The 19417-nt window shown below is 50.1% G+C and overlaps 1 long non-coding RNA gene across 2 annotated transcripts; it reads right to left on the bottom strand.

Moving 5' to 3' along the window:
• Positions 1–5498: 5498 nt before the first annotated feature.
• Positions 5499–11428, bottom strand: LOC119089711 (uncharacterized). 2 transcript variants are annotated; one of them, XR_005093185.1, is made up of 5 exons: positions 11340–11428; positions 9465–9701; positions 8373–8545; positions 7607–7707; positions 5499–6752 (listed from the first exon to the last, which is right to left on the bottom strand). It is a non-coding gene; the product is annotated as an uncharacterized LOC119089711 (long non-coding RNA). The 2 variants fall into 2 exon arrangements; XR_005093184.1 differs by lacking the exon at positions 5499–6752 and having other exon boundaries at positions 7302–7707.
• Between the last annotated feature and the right edge of the window lie 7989 nt (positions 11429–19417).

Here is a 19417-nt window from a genome sequence, read left to right as displayed (position 1 = left end):
AACCAATTCGGATCAATACAATATCACTGCAGCTTTATCAGAACCACGCCATGGTCGATACAATTAAAGGCACGGCTGAAGTTAACGATCCTGACGGCCACGACGTGCTTAACCACAATCCGGGCACAGCTCACTCAACGGCATCGTCCAGGGCATTTCGGTTGAGTGACAAGATCTGCACGCGTACTGTAATGTAGCTAAAAGATAATGGATACCGAGGTTGGACGACAGCTGCATGCACACAACTTTTTCGTGTCTTTGACAAAGCAGGCAAAGCTGATGTGCGTACGAAAATGCTAGCGATTTCACGTGAGACATAGTTGTGAAGAGCCGAAGGTAGAAAATAGAAGAGCGAAGAGAATATTTCTCGCATTTCATTATTGGCGGTACCATCTTTAGATACCGCCAATGTCTGTTTTTAACCGTGAGGTTCTTTCGGCACAGACGTCTGCAAGTGTCCTAAACCTAAAAAGTGTTTCCCATAACGTTCCGCAAAAGTGAAGTTCTCGGTTTTAAGTCCGCCCCAAGTTGAGCGACTTCAAATTTACAGAGGAAAGACTGGTCTGGATGTCAAACACACCCATATTGGTGCCGCGTGTGAATCAGTTGGGTAGCTTCAGTTGGGTTACTTCACAGTACTAGGTTCAGTTAAGGTACCGAATTGTATTCAGAATGTAGGTTGCATAGGCATGAACGTAGGTACGGCCCAGGTTTGGGTTTGCCGATTACGGTTCCAATTTTTTTTTTTTTTAGTGAGGACTTAACGAAGTCTTCCATGCATTTTTCCATTTTACCTACCCCGCTATTCAACGCCCAATCATTGCGATTTTCCAGCCCAGCGGAGCGCTACTTAAATTAAGTCTGTTTTTCCAAAGATGACTTCAAGTAGTCCCATTCGAAAATATAACCGCTACGGTCGGGCATTTCTTACCATTGCCTTTTAAATGCTCGGTACTATTACAGATGCTAATTACAAGACCTTAGGTTCACCGGAAGTGACCTAACTTGACCTCTGAAATCGAGGATACACTTGCCGTATTGAAACTCTGGGCGGGGATGCATTACTGCATGAGGAGATGCAATCACAGCATTCGATTAGGCTTCCAAGACTTGAAGTGCGTATCCTAAACACTGTTACACAAGTTGCGTCACTAATAAATTCTGACAGAACGTTTAACATCCCCAGACGAACATGGGTTATCCAAGGTGAAAAAAATTGCTGATCCCATTTCCATCTACACTCAACGTGCGCGGGGTCATGAATATCTCTGCAGAGCTCAGAACAAAAACTTGGCAAAGCTCTGAGGTCAAAGCCCTTTGGATAGAACCGGCTTAACAATTTAAAAGGAGTAACACCGATGCGTTATTTTGTATGTCATCTAACATCACCTCCCTTCTGTTAATTATTGCCTGCAATAAAATGCAGACATCAAATTGCTTTCCAGTACCTTTCATGGCTTCTGCCCCCAGTGAAGAAAGTTAGAAATGCATAAAACACGCATAAAATCATGCCGGTGAAAGTCCAACGGCCAAAGCCGACGAATTTGAGTGTATGAGGGGGGGGGGGCGTTTCACCATCAAGGAGCCCCTTTGGGAGCCCTCCGCACCCCTCACCCGTTATCAAGACTGAATAAAAGCCGCACACTGCAAACCACCGTGTGACAAGCATGCGATGCTGCATGGCGTGCCTTGTAAGCAAATGACAAGTTCAGCATCTACCTTTCCTGGTACATACACACGCACACGCACAAACGTACGCATACTATATATATATATATATATATATATATATATATATATATATATATATATATATATATATATATATATATATATATATTCGTATCTCTGGACGATATGTTCTCAATAAAGTATGCAGATGTGTAGCTTCAGTGATGCAAAAATGAGCTATGCATGGGCAAATGCATATTTTCAGCTTTTGTGCCTTTGTTTGATTTCTGAAATCACACCTTTCCCTTACTCGGTAAGTCATACATCAGTTCGCCAGTTCGCTGCGTTGAATACGCTCTGTCTCCCGCGCGAATCACAACACGATGTAATTCACAGGTGTTTGCATCCATCATGAGTGCATCTACACAGAACACCTTCTCTGCTTAAATCCACTCTCGAGTGGAATTACACAGAATGGCGCTTCTGTGTATATCACGTCATGAGTGGATATACACAGAACACCTTCTCTGCTTAAATCCGCTCCGGAGTGTAAATACACAGAATGACGCTCCTGTGTAAATCCACTCAGATCTGAGTCGATTTACTCCTGAAGCCACACTTGTGTAGATCTACTCACAAGTGGACTTACACAACAGTGCGTTTATGTGTAGATCAACTCAGATCTGAGTCGATTTACACAGGAGTGGCATTCTGTGTAAATCCACTTCGTAGTGGATTTAAGCAGAGGAACTGTTCTGTGTAGATGCACTCGTGAGTCGATTTACACGCGCCCTATCATTATTGGCACATTCTTGTTCCAATCTGGCAACCACTTATTTTCCAATGTAAACAGGGCTAGGGTCAGCCAACCACCAGGGCTGTGTTCCTCATTGGCAAAGTACCTACTTGAGTTGCTCCCTAGAACGACGCATACATAAGCGACCATTCTCCAATCCGTGAGAGCTGTTGTGACGCACTTACCTTTGACGTCATAGGTTGCAACTTGTGGACAGCTGTTGTTAATGGGGAAGGCAGCCTGGGGCGTTGGCAGCTCGGACTGAGACTTAAGAGCATGGAAGTTTGATCTGGCCTTCAATCGATAAAGGCGCCAAAAAAGCTCCAGAGATGATGGCTGACTGCGCGGCATGTGATTGGCCATAACAGTTTTCATCCTAGCTTCCGCACTTCCCGAATTCGGAAGCGAACTACGAGTGACTGCACCATAAATTAAGTGCATTCCTATAGAACATAGCCAATGACTCATCACGACAGGACAAATGTGGTCGCGTCACGTGACGTCACGACATGACGGACGCGTCATGTAATGGCATGTGTGCCCTGGTCGGCACTCGAAATGAGCCTTGTTTTTTTTCCGCGTGTTGACGGCAGCCTCTTCGGCACATCCAATCCAATCACCGCTTCAACCTCAGGCCGTTCAAGTCGTCTCCCCTTCACGAGTGACGTCTCCTCAGGCCGTTCAAGTCGTCTCCCCTTCACGAGTGACGTCTCCTCAGGCCGTTCAGGTCGTCTCCCCTCATCTCCCCTCCCCTCAACATCGTACGACGCCCGCCGTTCTGCTTCTCCACAAAACCCTGCGACCATCCCGGCGGTCGGACCGCCCTCGTGCAGCGCCGTCCTCTAGCCTCACCTGTGATTAAGATGCGGGGCGGGTCCTCCTGCGCCTGCGTGTGTTCTCCGCGGGAGAACAGGGCTCGTCGCTGGCCGTCAGAGGAGAACGATCTTCTGGTGCCCAGCTGGAGGCACGGCGGCGCGCGCGAGACGGCGCTCATGGCGCGATGCCATCATGTAAAAGGTCCACTTTCAGCGCAGGGCTGACTGGTGTGATAGACATATGGGCACGCAACGCACATAACAGTAGCCCTGTTAACATTGCTTGCATTGGAAAATAAATAATTGCCGGATTGGAACAAAAATGTGCTAATAATAATCTCAGTTTTGCCTTTAAGAAAGCACTGGAAATTATCAAAATTTGTGTTGCAAGTGTGTCTGTGCTCTTTACTTCGCACCCAGGCAGTACGACTGACTGCAATAACTATAGCATCTTGCACTATATTTGTGTATGGAAAATATGGTAGCTTGGAGCGAATCTCTGCCAGGCTACCAAATTCCATATGATAGCCTGGCGGTCCCAGGATGGACGGCCTCGCTGCTACATGGCAATTTGTATCGATCTTGAACTTTGAAATCTCTTCTCTGATTGGTCAAGTTTATTTTTTTGTGCCATGAGTTGCTGAAAGCTGCGTTTACGCCAGAGTTAAGCCGCAAAAGCGCCACATTTAGTGTGACGCTAGGCCGGTCGATAGCGGTGCGTTGTTCGTTCGTTGCTGCGGCTATTTTCAATGTGTCTGCTAGCATTGCTTGAGCGGTCACGGACCGAAAGGCCATGGAGGACATGGGCTTGGCCTCGACATGCTCTCGGCCAGCGGTCCGGCCGGACCAGGCCATATGACATGGATATGGACTTGGCTGTGGGCATGGCCGTCACTGCCCCTACGCCGGAACGGGAGGACGTGTTCTGTAAGTCACTATGCAAAGAATATTGTGTAAATTAACGAAAAGCTGGCAGGACAGAAAAACTGCAGTAGATTGAAACTGAATGCCAGCTTTCATAGTACTATTTCCCTTTGTATACCAGTTCCCAATGATGTACTGTGCCGTAGTCAATTTCCCCACGACCAGAAATTGGAATTGCGTGCTAGTCATGCCACCTCTGTCATGATGTCGACACCTTTGCGGAATGTGTTGAACTGCTGCACAAAGAGTAGTGGCTGGGAGTGAGAGGATTCTTTAATGAAACACGTTGGTATGTTTGTGGATGTTGTACCAAATTCTGCACGGTTCTGTTTTGAATCACATTGTGCTCGTTTCCCTGGAAATATATCCACCTGGAAATATATCCATTGCTTACATTTGGTACATGCTTCTCTGTCGTCCTTTCAGTTGGCGCCCGCAGTGCAAGTGAAAGAAACACTGACGTTGTGCTCACCGTGGTCCGGCGGCCGGCACAAGCTGCTGTGGCTGGGCCATCCGGGCTACCTAGGCAGGCTGGGCAGCGGCAATCTACGCCGAACCCGGGATGCCGACCCGACCTGCCACCACTGCCGCGGGACAGCGACACGGACTCCGATTCCGACATCACACTGACGGAAGAGCTCTTCTTAAGCAGCCCGGAGCCGGCGTCGGGGCAGCCGTCGGCAGGGCCGCCGGCCATCTCGCCATCGGGTGCGGCCCCAGCTCACCGGCCCGCGTCGGCAGGACCGCCGGCCATCTCGCCATGGGGTGCGGCCCTACCTCACCGGCCCGCGTCGGGTGTAGCCCCAGCTCATCGGCCCACGTCGGCGAGGCCGCCGGCCATGTCGCTATGGGGTGCGGCCCTAGCTCACCGGCCCGCGGCGTCCAGGTCTCTATCAAGTGAGGCCCCAGCCTACCGGCCAGCGTCGGCCTAGCCGCCAGTTCAGGTCGCGCCGTTGTACCTCGTCCAAGAGCAGCCAGCCGCCGTCGCCCGGGCTGAGCCAGCCGCCATCGCCCAGGCTGAGCCAGCCGCCATCGCCCAGGATGGGCCAGCCGTCGCCGCCCAGGCTGAGCCAGCCGCCGCCGCCCAGGCTGAGCCAGCCGCCGCAGCCTAGGCTGAGCCAGCCGCCGCAGCCTAGGCTGAGCCAGCCGCCGCCCAGGATGAGCCAGCTGCTCCTGCGGGCGCGCGAGGGTGCGGTCGCGGACGCGGACGCAGACGCGGACGCAGACGCAGGACGCAGACGCAGACGCAGACGCAGACGCGGGCGCGCGAGGACCGGCATGAGAGGCGGGCGTGGCGCTGCGGGATGCGACGACTGTTACGAAATGCTCCTCCGGCGGATGGTGGAGATGGAGGAGCGGTAGCGTTCTCTGGAATTGGAGGTGACGGCGCGCATCGCGGCCGCGGCAGAGCAGTGTGTGCGCTTGCTCGCTGCAAGGGTGGAGCGTCGAGACGACCGATAGTCTTGCACCTTCCGCGTATGTATAGTCCGTGTGTACATATTGTATCTGTGTGTAAATGTGTATCTGTAACTCGTGTGATATAGTTTTCGTGTATCATTTGATGCGTGTCGTGTATCGTATTTAGTAATGTGTATTGTGTATTATAGTGACCATTTGCAAAAATCTTGTACGTGCCCGCAAGTATCGCAAACCTGTAAATCCTGCTTCGGACTCCTGTACTTGTGTACTTTCGTATTTGTGTTCTGTGTCGTACATTCGTACTCGTGTTTGTGTATAATTTAAGAAAGAAATTATCTTACTGACAACAACGCATTGTTCTTAAGTACTTCCTTCAGCTAGAGGTTAGTCAGCATCTGCACAATGACAGTATGGTACCCTACATACCGCAACAATTTTAGCTAACATTTAATAAGTGATCATCATGTTTGCAGACCGCGATGCCATGCGCCACACTCGGCTTGATGTCGTTAGCTACGGCTTTTCCACGACGTTATAGGTGTGTTTAACACCAAGTAGGGAGAAATGTTAGCTTTCACAGATCTCAGTTTACTGACTGCCCTTCATGTGCAATGCAAAAGTATTTACGGCATATATACAACGAACGAGGGGAGGGCCACTGCAGGCTTTGCGCCACACAATCAAAGGGTCCTTCATCGTGTCCACAGGAAGCCCGCGATCAGTTCCCGGGTCACTGCTGTCTGCCGCCCGTCAGCTCCCAGAATTGAGCGGCCAATATCGCCAGGTGGCTGCTGGGCCTCGTCCACGGCCGCTACTTCCAACCAGCCGTCCCTAAATGGCTCACCCCGCTCCTCCACGATGTTGTGAAGTATCGCACATGCAAACGCAGCTGCTGGGATAACCTCATAGCAAATTTCCGAACGTTTTAGGAGCCGGCGCCATCTCCCTTTAAAACGGCCTGAGCAATGCTCGACAGCGACGCGTGCATGGCTGTGCCTGGTGTTGAAATGCTTCTGCCGCTCGGTGAGGGCTCCGGTATAACCCTTCATCAGCCAGGGAAGAAGTGGGTACGCTGGGCCGCCAGCTATCATTGGCGGCACAGCCAAGTCGCCCACACGCGCCGTGCCCTGTGAAATGTAGCATGGCTTAGAAAATGCCCACGAATCAGCCACCTTCCGTCAGACAGTCTTGCTGAATGAGATTTTGCGAGGCAAGTTCGATGCAAGCGAAAAAGCTGCAATCCTTCAAGCATAAAAGATGCACCAGTACACATGCTGTTGGAGATGAGGCATGTTCTGGCAATCGTAACTACAAAGAAATTTCACTCCACAACATTTTCGGATGAACACTGCCTGGCCGTATTCATTCCAATTCCTCATACTTTACAGCCATTGCTACAAATTTGTCACAGTCCATACAAGTGACGCCCAGGAATCTGACCATGAGGAAAGTCAGTTTGTTTCTGTATGCAGCAATAACAGTGGTGCAGATATTGCCCTAAACATTGTGTAACCTGGACTTATTCATTTCTGACGACTGAAAGCAGTATAAATACAAATATAATAAAGAGGGTATCCAGATGTATATGTAGACCTTGCTCTATGGAACATATCACGTTGATTCAAAATATAGAAATGGATCAGTACTCTGCTGGCATGTTCATATTGTACATCACCTCACGAATTGCAGTTTATTAGCCCAATGGTGAAACAGGGTCTCAGCGTTACATTCAGTGCTACCAACCCTCTTGGTTTTCTAGGACACAGATATTCCAACTTGTCGCATCCGGACACGTTTGGTAGGCTAAGCATTTCATCCTAGGATGAAATGTGGCAGGCACCATTTTACATCTACCTTCCCCTGTTGTCCACCAGAGCTTGCATGTCAAACTTTGCCACCCTTTACGGTTGGTGTAGTCATGGTACCCTTCTGTTGGTGCCGATATGGGCAAATGGGTGCCGTCCAGAAGCAGCCCACACACCAGGGAATCCCGTCCGTTCCCAGGCCTCCTGGGCTGAGGCGGCGGCCTCCTCGTCCGATGGCAGCCGAATGAAGTCATGCAGGCATGCTGTTATCAGAGCGCTGTAAATTAACGATGACTTATTACTTGTGGCGCATGCAGAACTTGGCCAGACAGATGAGTAAAAAGCACAACCATTTGCTAGTCAGCCATTTCGAAGAGAATGCCGTTCCGAGTCCTACAGAGAATGAGCACTGTTACAAATCCTGGTGGGAATGATCGCCGTCACCAGTTATTTTGGGAACCGCCGCCGTCACCAGGGCTAATGGGTATGACAGTCATCACCAGTTCCACTCTAACACTCGCCATCATCAGCCCCGTCAAGATAAACAGCGCAAACAACTATGCCGGGAATGGCCGCCGTCACCAGCTCTCCAGAGAAAGATTGCCATTAACAGATTCCCTGAAAATGATCGATTGATCGCCATCAACTGATCCCGGCCGCCACCGTGAGCTCCGCAGGTAACGATCACCGCCGCTAGCCTGTTGGCATTTACACCGAAGCGAACAAGAAACTTTTCTGTAGAGCAGTTGGGTGCAGTTGAACGTGCCTCAGGTGGGTGCAGTTGAGCGTGCCTGAGAAACACGTATCTGAATGAACAGGCCAGCTTATTTCATTGCATGACGATACAGATCAAAGTAGTCATATCAAAGCCCAATGTTTGCCTTTGATGGGTCGTAGTACGCCACACACCACATTTGCACCGGTGCGCTTCTGATAGCTCACCGGACAAACTTCCTGTAGAATGAGAAGACTGTCCACTTATGAACACCGAACAGGTGCCCGATGTTCCTGAACTCCATGGTAGTGGAGAGAACATATATGGCGATGACCACCCGGCAGTTTAGTTCCACGGCAGGTCCAGGAGTGGCAGGATTTGGTGCCAGAACTGGCCCAACCTTGTGACAGACGTATTGAAACGTTACGTGCGACATCCGGGGTGAAGAAGAAGTGGTTAACAGCGCCCATGATCAGGCAGGTATTGCAACACATGGAACATCACCAACTCACAACTCCAGTGGCAACTGGTTGCATGTAACAAGTCATATCATGGGAATACCTTATTCCAAATCAGTGTTTTATTGTTGTGATTGCCGCAATGTGCAAAAGTCATGTTGGCTGATAAATGCCTCGCTTAAAGACATGTGAATACCGATGAATAGTATGGAAGACCTAACACAGTGTGTGTGACACTTCCAAGTTGGCACAAAGTGCCAGGCCACAAAATCAGGACCATTACCACACACGTGCATGAATTCCAAGGGTGCGGGCAGTATCTCATAGGATTCTGTGTTGATGTGATTAGATCCTGGAATCCTTTCGAGACACTAGGTACACATGTGATTGCTACATCTTTAGAAACATAACTGATGTCACAATGCTGCCATACTCAACCTATGCAAGGGGAAAGTCTGCGACGAGCGCAGATAACGCAGGCGGGGAGCTCGTAGGAGGTCGGCGGCGAGTGCCGAAGTGGTGGCACGGGTGGAGGCATGCGGCGAGTGGTATGACCGGTGGGAATGGTGGAAGCGTTTGCATGTGGTCGGTGGTGACTACAAAAGAGGTTGGCGGCGAGTGCGACTGAGTTCGGCAGAGAGTGCAGAGAAGGTTGGAAACTTGTGTGAAAGGGGCCGGCGAAGAACAGGTCTGGTCGACAACAGTAAGGTTGGCAGCAAGCACAAGGAAGTCTGGCAGGGAGCTCATGGGTCAGCGCGACACGCATGACACAGTCCAGAAAGTGGGATACAGTGGCATGGTTGTTTCAATATGTTTCCTTCATTACCATGACCAAAAAACAACACAACACAATATATGTACCCTAAAGTTTTCCAGGAAAGTGTCATTATCAGATGTCAGAACGATCTTGATCCACCAGTCTGTGCTTCCCTTCCTTCTCCTCACGCATCTCTGGTACCTCTTTCAAACTTTTGGGGAGCTATCCGCCATGCTATCATCTGTTGATGTTGTCTTCACTGTCAGCTTATCGATGCCAGCATCGACAGCAGTGCCACCAAAAGTACAGCCAGTGCACTCGCTTCCTCATCATCCATGATGCTGAAAAGCCATGATATGGTCTGTTGCATGATGTGGGCAATGGAGTATCTTAGCCATGCATAGTTATGCTATATTAAGTGGGGTGGTCACATGATTTATCACATCATGTCCTGACACCATCATATGAACAATTATTTCATAGCTTTTGATGACAAATGTTTTACTTGTGTTTACTGTGAACTTTTTTGACCATGAAAACTTGCACTGCCTCTGCCAGTGAAGTTTAATAGGTTACACTGCATAAAACAAGCATGCCCATAGTTCGCCCTGCATAACTGTCCAGTGAGGACAAGTACCTTTACCTTGATCAGTACCTATAGTGTAATGGACATGTTGCAGTACTGTACCAGGATGGTGTCATGACAATAAATTTTGTGCAAGATACCTTATGGGCATGAGAAGACTTTTGAAGTGTGGAGGGAGCAATTCAGATTGAGCCTACTGTATTCTTTTAGCTTAAGTGTTAAAGCCCACTGCTGGCTCTCAGGATGTTGATAGCATATATTCTGGGGGGCTGGCACAGAGGCCCTTCTGCTATCAAGACTCTGCATACATCATCAAGAACAGGAAACAATGTCAATAGTAAGGATTGAGGAACAAAGAGACTGGTCACCACACATGATATTGCAAACACCTGAAGAGTGCTATATAAAAGCTATTTATAAAATTTTCAGTTATTTATGCTCAGTTATTATATCCATCATGTCCCCACAGCCAAATATCAGTTTCATTCAAGGGTGTCACTCCACACAAGGTGTTGCATCTTTCTGTATCATTCAACAGCAATAAGTCCAATGAAATGATGAACACCTCACTGTTATATGATGAAAAATGATAAATAAGAAGTGGAATGGAGCACAAATAGGGCTAAATCAGTTTCAAAACACACAATCATGTAGTTCACAATCATAAGGACTCTACCACAGCCCAGCAATAAGTTCTACAAATTGGCACTGCTTGATTGGCCAATTTTCAGGCCTGGCTGTGAAAAATACACTCTGGTCAAACATGAGCAATATGACAGTAATATGCCCAAAGTCCACCACTCATAACTTGCAAGTCTTTAACATTCAAGGCTCAGCACACCATAAGCAGCTGTTTCAGAGAATGCAGAGCTAACACCTCATGAAACTGTGATGCTGCAAAGAATGCTTTATCCTGAATATCTCTGAACACTTTTTTCATACAATAACCATTTGAAATTGCAGCATCACTTGACCTTGTCTGACTATGGTGTAAGTACACATTAAGTAAAAAGCACACCAATACATGTTAGGGCCAGTGGCTGAATTTTGGCATGCTGACCTCCAGGCCAAATTTTGATATATTGTTCCATACAATTGTGAAGATACTCTTGACATTAAAATCACCACACACTAGGTCCTGCAGCCAAGGTACTCATTCTGTTGAAGGGGCTCTCACCTCGGCGCCCGACTTAAATACGCATGCAGGTTGGAAGCAATGGGAAATTGGTTTGCTTAATGTTACTGCTTCGTTCGAAACACGCTACAGGGACATCAGGCAAACCTATGACCCACATTAACCTGATCAGAAAAGCTTAGCAAGGACAACAACATTTGACAGGCAGCCTGACCCTTTGTGGACCCCATGACCTGCTCCCAGCTTACAATCACTCACCCAGTTTAGACCAATGACCGGATAAGGCACCCTACAGAAATATAGATCCCTCTCTCCGCAATCCTGCGCCGATGGCCCTGACAACTCACGCTGTCCGACGCGGCTCAAAGCGATGACAAAACGTTGCACAGCTTGACTCAAAAGCGCCACGTTACCAGCACCGCGGATGCACGAAAACCAAAAAAACCCTGAGCTGGTCATTCTTGGTGTCAATCTGGTAACATATTAAATTTCTGATGTAAACAGGGCTCCTGACGCTGCACGTCATTCGTCGACGTGGCCCAGTCTCCCTCCCCTTCCCCCCCCCCCCCACCACAACAGTCTCGCGCCTGAATGGAGCCCTGGCGACAGTGGTCTCCGTCCTGGCCGTGCGCCAGCGGCTTCACCAACACGGAGTCACCAACAGGGAGTCCCCCCTCCCTCCCAACCGGACGGCACGACGAAGCACGCTCGGTCGCGTGAGCTCGGCAAACCAAGCTCGGAAACTCGGGGTTTCTTCGAAACTGAAGTTCCTCTGGTCAAAACAATGGTCAGGCGAGGTTCGGTGACGTTTATTTACATTAACCAGCTACCGTGTTACGGAGGCGGCTCTGAGCCACACCTAGACCGCGCGGGTCTCTGCGACGGTGTCGACAGTCCGCGCCCCCTCCGCTAACCAATGGCGACGTGGCGCTGACATCAACGCGATAGCTCAACCAATGGGCAGGCTCTGGCGGTGGGCAGGGTCGGCGGCGTGGCGTGACGCGGTGCGAGCCGTCGCGGCGCGTGTCGGCAGAGGGAGGGGGGGCGGGGCGGGGCGGGGGGCGTAGGCGCGCAGACGTCACACGTCACCTGACTGCGGCGTGGTAGCAACGGCCTCAGCTACGTGACATACGACCCGGATGCGCACTAGGGCGAGACGCGATACTGTGAGACGCACGGAAATGTCATGCCAACTAAATCCATACAGGACACTTCAGACCACGTGCGGACACAGAATACAGCACATATACATAACATGCATACGTAACTGTGGTGTTTATGGAGCTGGATCAGCTCGCGTATGGTCTGGTTCGGTGCGAATCATAAATCGTGTGGTAACCATAAACGCGTGGTAACGGTCGGTGGGGAAACTTAGTTTATTCAAGGTCAAATAGGGGTTCATTTCATATGGTAGCCCGGGAGGGTATGATAATACAGGGGAATGTGAATGATTTTCATTTCGGCAATACATAGGCACTACATCCTCCCCTTCTTCAGATGATTGCTTACACATAGTCCTTCATCCACGCGGGCTGGCGCCGCGTACGGTGACGCATGGTCGGAAAACACACTGGCGCCGGGGACGACGTCGTGGCGTGGGAGGACGCAGTAGCGGCGCGGGGAGTAGGGGTGTGGCGCCGCATGGACTCGAGGATGTCATCCATCGCCTGTTCTTCGTCCTCTTCTTCGGAGTGATCAGCGTCCTGTCCATGGAGGTGCGGGCACGCTTTGAATATCGACGCGTTTCTCGTCACCTGGTGACCTCCCCGTGGTGCGGTGACCATGGCGCCTTGGATTCCGGTCACTTTGTACGGCGCTGGGCAGAACCGAGGTGTCAGCTTTCCCTTCTTGAATTCGGGGATCAGAACTTGGTCTTATTTGAAGATTCGTTGTCTGGGCTCCACGGCCAGCTTGTTCTTTCATCTTCTTCTTCGCGGCTGTGTCCGTCTCGCGGAGTTTTCCATCCTCCGGATGTGTTGTCATCAGAGACAGCAGCATGATCTTCACTGTGCGACCGTACAGTAGTTCGGCCGGGCTCTTCTGAGCAGTCGTGTGCGGTGTCGATCGGTAGTTTCGTAGAAACTTGTTCATTTCCTGCTTGACCGGGTGTTTCTCGACGACAGCAGCTTTCACAGCTTTTCGATAGCGTTCTCATGAAACGTTCTGCTTCTCCGTTAGCTCTTGGCCACAACGGGGTGATCTTGCGGTGCTTGAAGCCGATGTAGTTCGCGAACTGGGGGAACTCATGTCCATTGAACGGAGGTCCGTTGTCTGTTCCGATGACATCGGGAACCCCGAACATTGAGAAGATGTCGTCCAGGATGGGGATGATGGTACGAGCAGAGGTTGATTTTGTCGTACGGACAACCGGGAATCTCGAGTAGTCCTCGATTACAACAAGGAGATATTCGCCCGATGGAAAAGGTCCACAGAAATCAGCAGACAGCTCCTTCCATGGTCCAGTTGGGAGCGGCGACATCTGAAGATGTTCCTTCTGTCGAACTGGTTCGGTGACTTGGCATGCAGTGCAGGTCTTGATGGTGGCTTCCACTTGTGTATCGATGCGCGGGAACCACACCTTCTCTCTCAGGAGTTTCTTCATCTTGACGATGCCTTGGTGTCCTTGATGGGCCAGGGCGATGGCCTTGCTTTGCAGCGCAGCGGGGATGACCAGCCGATTTCCACGAAGGATGACGGTGTTGTCTTCCGAGAAAGTCAGATCTCCATGGATGGCTGCGAAGCATTTCAGGGCGTCGTAGTCGACGTCGTCTTGACCGGTTTCTGGAGGTCGGTGAGTGGCGGTGTGCCACTGGTTCGACTTCACCAGCTCGAGGATTTTCTGGAGAGTTCCATCTCTTGCGGTGTAGGTCTGGATTTCCTCGCGAGTCATGGCTTTTGGTACAGCAGAATTCATGACAAAGTTGATGAAGGCTTCCGTCTGATCGGACAGGGTGATTCCGTCGCTTGAATCGCTGGTTAGTGGATGGCGTGACATGTAGTCGGCTGGGTTGTCCTTTCCTGGTCGGTAGACGATTTCGAGATCGTACGGTTGCAGGCGCAGACCCCAGCGCTCGACCCTTGCTGGAGGCTTCGACGCGGGGTTGCTCCAAATGAGTCGCACCGGCTTGTGGTCCGTTATAACTTCCACCTCCTGACCGCGTACGTACAGATGAAAGTGTTCGCAGCCCCAGACGATGACGAGGGCTTCTCGCTCGGTTTGCCAATACTGGCTTTCCACGTTGGTCAGAGCACGACTTCCGTATGCGATGACCTTGATGTCCTCAGGATTTTCAGTTGTGGTCTGGCACAGGATGCCACCGAGTCCGTGCGGACTGGCGTCTACGATGAGGCACGTATCCTTTTTCTGATCGAAGTAGGACATCGTTCCAGAGCTACTCGGAGCTTCTTTGAGTCGCTGAAAGGAGGTCTCGTGATGGCTGGTCCACTCCCACTTGGTGAGATCTCGCAGCGAGCTCGTGAGGTCGGCGTAGTTCGGTATGAACCGTGACAGGTAGTTCGTCATGCCGAGGAAGCTTCACACTTCCGATGGGTTCTCTGGTGCCTTGGTGTTCACAATCGCCGATACCTTCTTGGGATCTGCTGACATTCCCTCCGATGAGAAGGTGTAGCCGAAGAAGGTCAGCTTGTTCTGGTTGAAGGCGCACTTATCATGGTTGATGGCCAGCCCTTTTTCATGCAGTCTTTGGATGACCTTGGTCAGGGCTCTGTCGTGTTCGGCTTGGATTGAACCGAAGACGATGATATCGTCAGAGAAGTTGCGGACTCCTTCAATGCCACTGAGCGTGTGCTGGATGACGTTTTGGAAGACTTCGCTGGCTGAGCACACACCAAAGCTGAGACGCTTGTAGCGGAACAGACCTTTGTGAGTTGAGAAGGTCGTGATCGGTCTGCTGCTCGGGTGGAGTACCAGCTGATGATATCCTGAACGTAGGTCGATCTTGTTGAACACCTTTGCTTCGTTTAGGTCGTGGATGATGTCGTCTACTGTTGGAGTGAGGTGTCTCTCTCTTTGGATAGCGGTATTCACACGGCGCATATCCACACACACGCGGATAGCTGTCGGGTCCTTCGGTTTGGGGACGCACACGACTGGGGATACCCACGGCGTCGGTCCGGTGACAGGTTCGATGATGTCCTGTTCCTGGAGCGAGTGGAGTTCCTTCTCCAGAGCCTTCCGTGTGTGCAACGGTATGCGCCTGTGCGGTTGAGCGATGGGTTTTACCGCTGGGTCAACATGGAGTTCCACTCGATGGTCTTTGAGTTTGCCGATTCCTTCAGTGATGGGATGGGTTTCCAGCAGGTCTTCGATCAGCGTTCTGCCTGGAGGGTTGCTTGTCACCTCTTGAATGACTTCCAGCAGGTTGAGGTCCTTCGCCGTTTGAAAGCTGAGGAGCGATCCGTGTGCTCCTTCCACGACGGAGAAGCTGGCCGTGACGGTGCGGTTTCCGTGCGTCACTGGGGCCGTGAATACCTCTGTTATCGGCAGAAGGTCGGTGGCTCCGTAGGCGGATGACCTTGTCTTGGTGGGAGCGAGTTGGGGTGGTGGGCACAGTTGTCGGAATGTGATGCTGTCGATCAGGTTTTTGTTGGCCCCCGTGTCGATAATGACACCGATTGATGTGCCTGCGACTTGCACGGTTGTGCGAGGCTGTGTCTGACCCGTAGCCAAAGCGTAAATGTATTCATCATCACTAGATGACTCCGTCTGTTCAGTGACCTGACGCACAGAAGACTTCTTCTTCATGCGATTGTGATTGTACTTCGGGGTTCGGTTGGTCTGTGGCATGTGCGATCTGGCAGCTCCTGAGCGGCACATGTGACTGAAGTGGTTCACTTTGCCACACTGGTAGCATGTCTTTCCGTGTGCCGGACACTTGGTGGGACCACCGTCATGCGGGTATGTTCCTCCGCACAGCCCACATGTGGTCGACGGCTGCGGCGTCGACTAGGATTTGTGTCGATTGGTAGGCGCTTGATGGTGCGGCGGACGATAGGTTTGGACACGGTTGATTGCTATATCGGCACCGCGCTCGATATTTGCGGCCTGTGCCTCCGAAGTTTCCAACGCTCTTCCGATGGTCAGCAGCTCGGTGAGGGTCATTGTTTCGCGCAGTGCGCGACGTCTGAGACTGGTCGATTTGCAGGCTTGAATAATGCGAGTCTTAATTTTGCGATCTACATCGGTGAACTCACAGTACTTCGCGAGCATTCGCAGACGGATTGTGAACTGATCCAGAGTCTCTTCATTCTCCTGGTGCGCAGATTGGAACGTATACACTTCAAACTGGAGGTTTCTCTTCGGGTTGAAGTGTGACGTCAAAACATCTGTAGTGTCTTTCTCTGTTTACTTCAAATGTTCTTCAATACATCGTTGTTTGATTGCATCGTGGAAAGTTTGCATGACGTTAGGTGTTGCCAAACTAGCTTTGCGAAATTGCCACACTCGGACTCACATGCAGTACTAAAACTCGCCGAGAGATGGCAGTGGCGGTGCTGGAAGTGTTCGCTGTGCTAAAGATCGTCATATGTTCGTGTTTGGGCCCGTTCTAGTGGGGTTCTTGCACATTTATCCGCAGGTGTAACAAGTTTGCTTGCATTGGCGTACCCGATTATGGCGTTTCTAGTTATTCGATAACAAGCTGTATTTCCGTAAGAATTAGCAAAAGTATCTAACTGTTTGCATAATGTAGCACAAAGCATGATTTGTCATTGACCTTGCACATCATACCCTACATTGGTTGAGTGTCTATGGATTTAATTTATGTCGAAATGTGTGCTCACGGACGCCAGACCTAAACGTCTCGACGATAATATTCTTCCTGGTCCTGGACGCCGCATGACCTATGCGATGACGTGATCTGAATGGCGTTGCTATGGCGTCATGTGTGCTTAAATGGCCTGGAAATAGTCTGCACGAAATGCACAAGATAATCTGCAATCTTTCCATGCGTGCAGCTCAGAAATTAGAGGATTTCAGGTCTTAGGAAGGGCAGGACTGTGAAATGCACCGAATTATCTTCAAAATGGCCATTTCAGTTCAAACCCATGTACAAATGTGGAACACTCCTTTAAAGCTTTGCACCGCAACGTGCAAAAATGCACCTGCACCAGAACAGGCACATATTCGCGTTTTACATGTGATGTACACCCCTCTCCCCTTCGTCGTGTTTGTTTTAGTTATTTCTATCCAGCGCCGTCACGGGTGTAGGAGTGGGGGCATGGGTGTCATGGCACCTCCACTTTTCCACTTTCCGGAAACGTAGAAATTAAGCCTATGGCGGTGTGCGGCAGCCGACCTAAAACTTTGTTATGGAAGCCCCCCCCCCCCTTTCTGAGACATGCTTGCACCATTGGGTGAGCCTATCCACCAGCGCTCTTTACAAATTTACTAAAATTTCGTCCTACAAATAAGACACCGATACTATAAATTGTGTAACACTCCTTTCATTGTATATTATTCCCTGATATGTGTAAAATCATCGGACCTGCTCTGAGATGTTAGAAGCGTGGGACTGCGTAAAAGCACCAGAGGCTGAGGAGGCTATTCCAGGGATACACAGCCCTAATACTGAAAAACAACTGTCGGTGAATGCGTCTAGTCTGGGACTACAATAGGGCTACAGAAGTGCCAGCCTAGAACTATTGCCAGAACTCTGCCGGAGCGGGGGTCCTATCTCTGGCAGAGATGACCTTCTATTATTTGAATTAATAATTTGAAGTTAACTATATTGCGTGAAGTTAACATTTTCACGCAGCATAGCTCCTCCTAGAGATGTAGTTTCCTATTTAGTTAGGAGGGCGTCAGCCCTTTCCCTTCCCCCCGCCAAACTTGGGCTTTAGCCCGCCCAACTATGGGAGGAAAGTGGGCAAAATCCAGTCAGGCATCTGTTTTTTGGCATATTTTGCGGGCAGATTGGGCATTTACCACTGTTCAGCTCTCCTACACATTCTGCAAAGCTACGCGCCTGGTTCCTCTACAAGGGAAAGAAAGGGGAGTTGGTGTTAGCCTTTGCTCTGAGCTTCCTCATGCCATAGCTAATGAAAGTACGATTAGTGTGGTGTTGAGATTTTGCTGATAAAGCTGTGTGTGTGGTGTTGAGATTTTGGAAATCACACCATCGTTTCTTTTTTTCTGAATGGCTTCTGAGTGAGCTCTCTTCAAATGATACAGCCAGCCCCATCTTGGGCTGCATTGTATCACATGGAGAGATTTTTCGTGAAGTAGGGGTGAGCGAGGTGAGTTGTATTATGTCCAAGATGTGCCTGGTTGATTTATTCCATATCTACGCGAGGGATGGCAGTCTTGAGTCATTTGGATGAAACCTAGAAGCGCCCTCCACCTTTCAGTGTACTTCCGATTGCAAATGTGCACGCGTCTAGGGATGAGCGCGACATTATATGTATATTTGTTTCGTATCGCTCGAAAGTACAACCATCGGTGTTGATAAGCGTTTAAGGACATGCCGCATAATTAGACCAACTGCATGCTATACTGAGTGGTGGGGAAGTGTATCAGTCGCATATGCTGCAAAACATTTGGCGTCTGCTTCCCGCGGATTTCGGGGTGGCTTCTTCCAAGACGTCGTGCGGTACGTGTTGTATCGGCTGCGCATGGGGCGTGTTGCGTAGGCTGCACCGCAAACAAGCTGAATGCACTGAGATAAGCAAATAAGATGCACTCGTCTCAGCTATTTCAACATTCATCTTAACTGCGACATGGCAAAGTTCTGCCCTTACAAAGTGCAGAACTTTGTAGAGGCAGAAGAAAGATACAAAGTGCCCCATGCACAGCTGATACAATACGTACCGCCTTTAAGGAAAGTTTATGCTTCCCCGAAGTCCTTGGGTTGCCAGCGCCAAATATTGTGTGGCATACGCGGTGGTACATATATGCCTCACCGCTCAGAATGGCTTTCAAAATAGTCTGGCTACGGTGCGAGATCTTAAACGCACATTTCCACCGATCCCTAGAGCCTTGAATGACATCCAAAAGCGTGTTCGTCACGCTAATCCCAAGACGAGCGCGCGCATGCAGCCAGAAGTACACCGAAGGATAGAAGACACTGTTGTACGTCAACTGCGTGACTCAGGACTGCCATCCGCTGCAAGCAATTAGGAGTAAAGACTAAATCGCCCTGAAACTACTTGGACATGATGCAACTTATCCTATAGCCCCGACCTCTACGAACTATCTATCACAAAATCAAATATCTCTTTAACCTCCCATAGTGCAACGAAAGCATCAATGCGCAAAAATGCGTCTGTCATAATTCCAGCCTGTCAATTCCCGTGCCACTTGTATGGCGTTTGCTTGC

Source organism: Pollicipes pollicipes, unplaced genomic scaffold (assembly GCF_011947565.3).
Source record: "Pollicipes pollicipes isolate AB1234 unplaced genomic scaffold, Ppol_2.1 Scaffold_3087;HRSCAF=3621_pilon_pilon_pilon, whole genome shotgun sequence".
NCBI lineage: Eukaryota > Metazoa > Arthropoda > Thecostraca > Pollicipedomorpha > Pollicipedidae > Pollicipes > Pollicipes pollicipes.
This window is presented reverse-complemented; position numbering and strand designations above follow the sequence as displayed.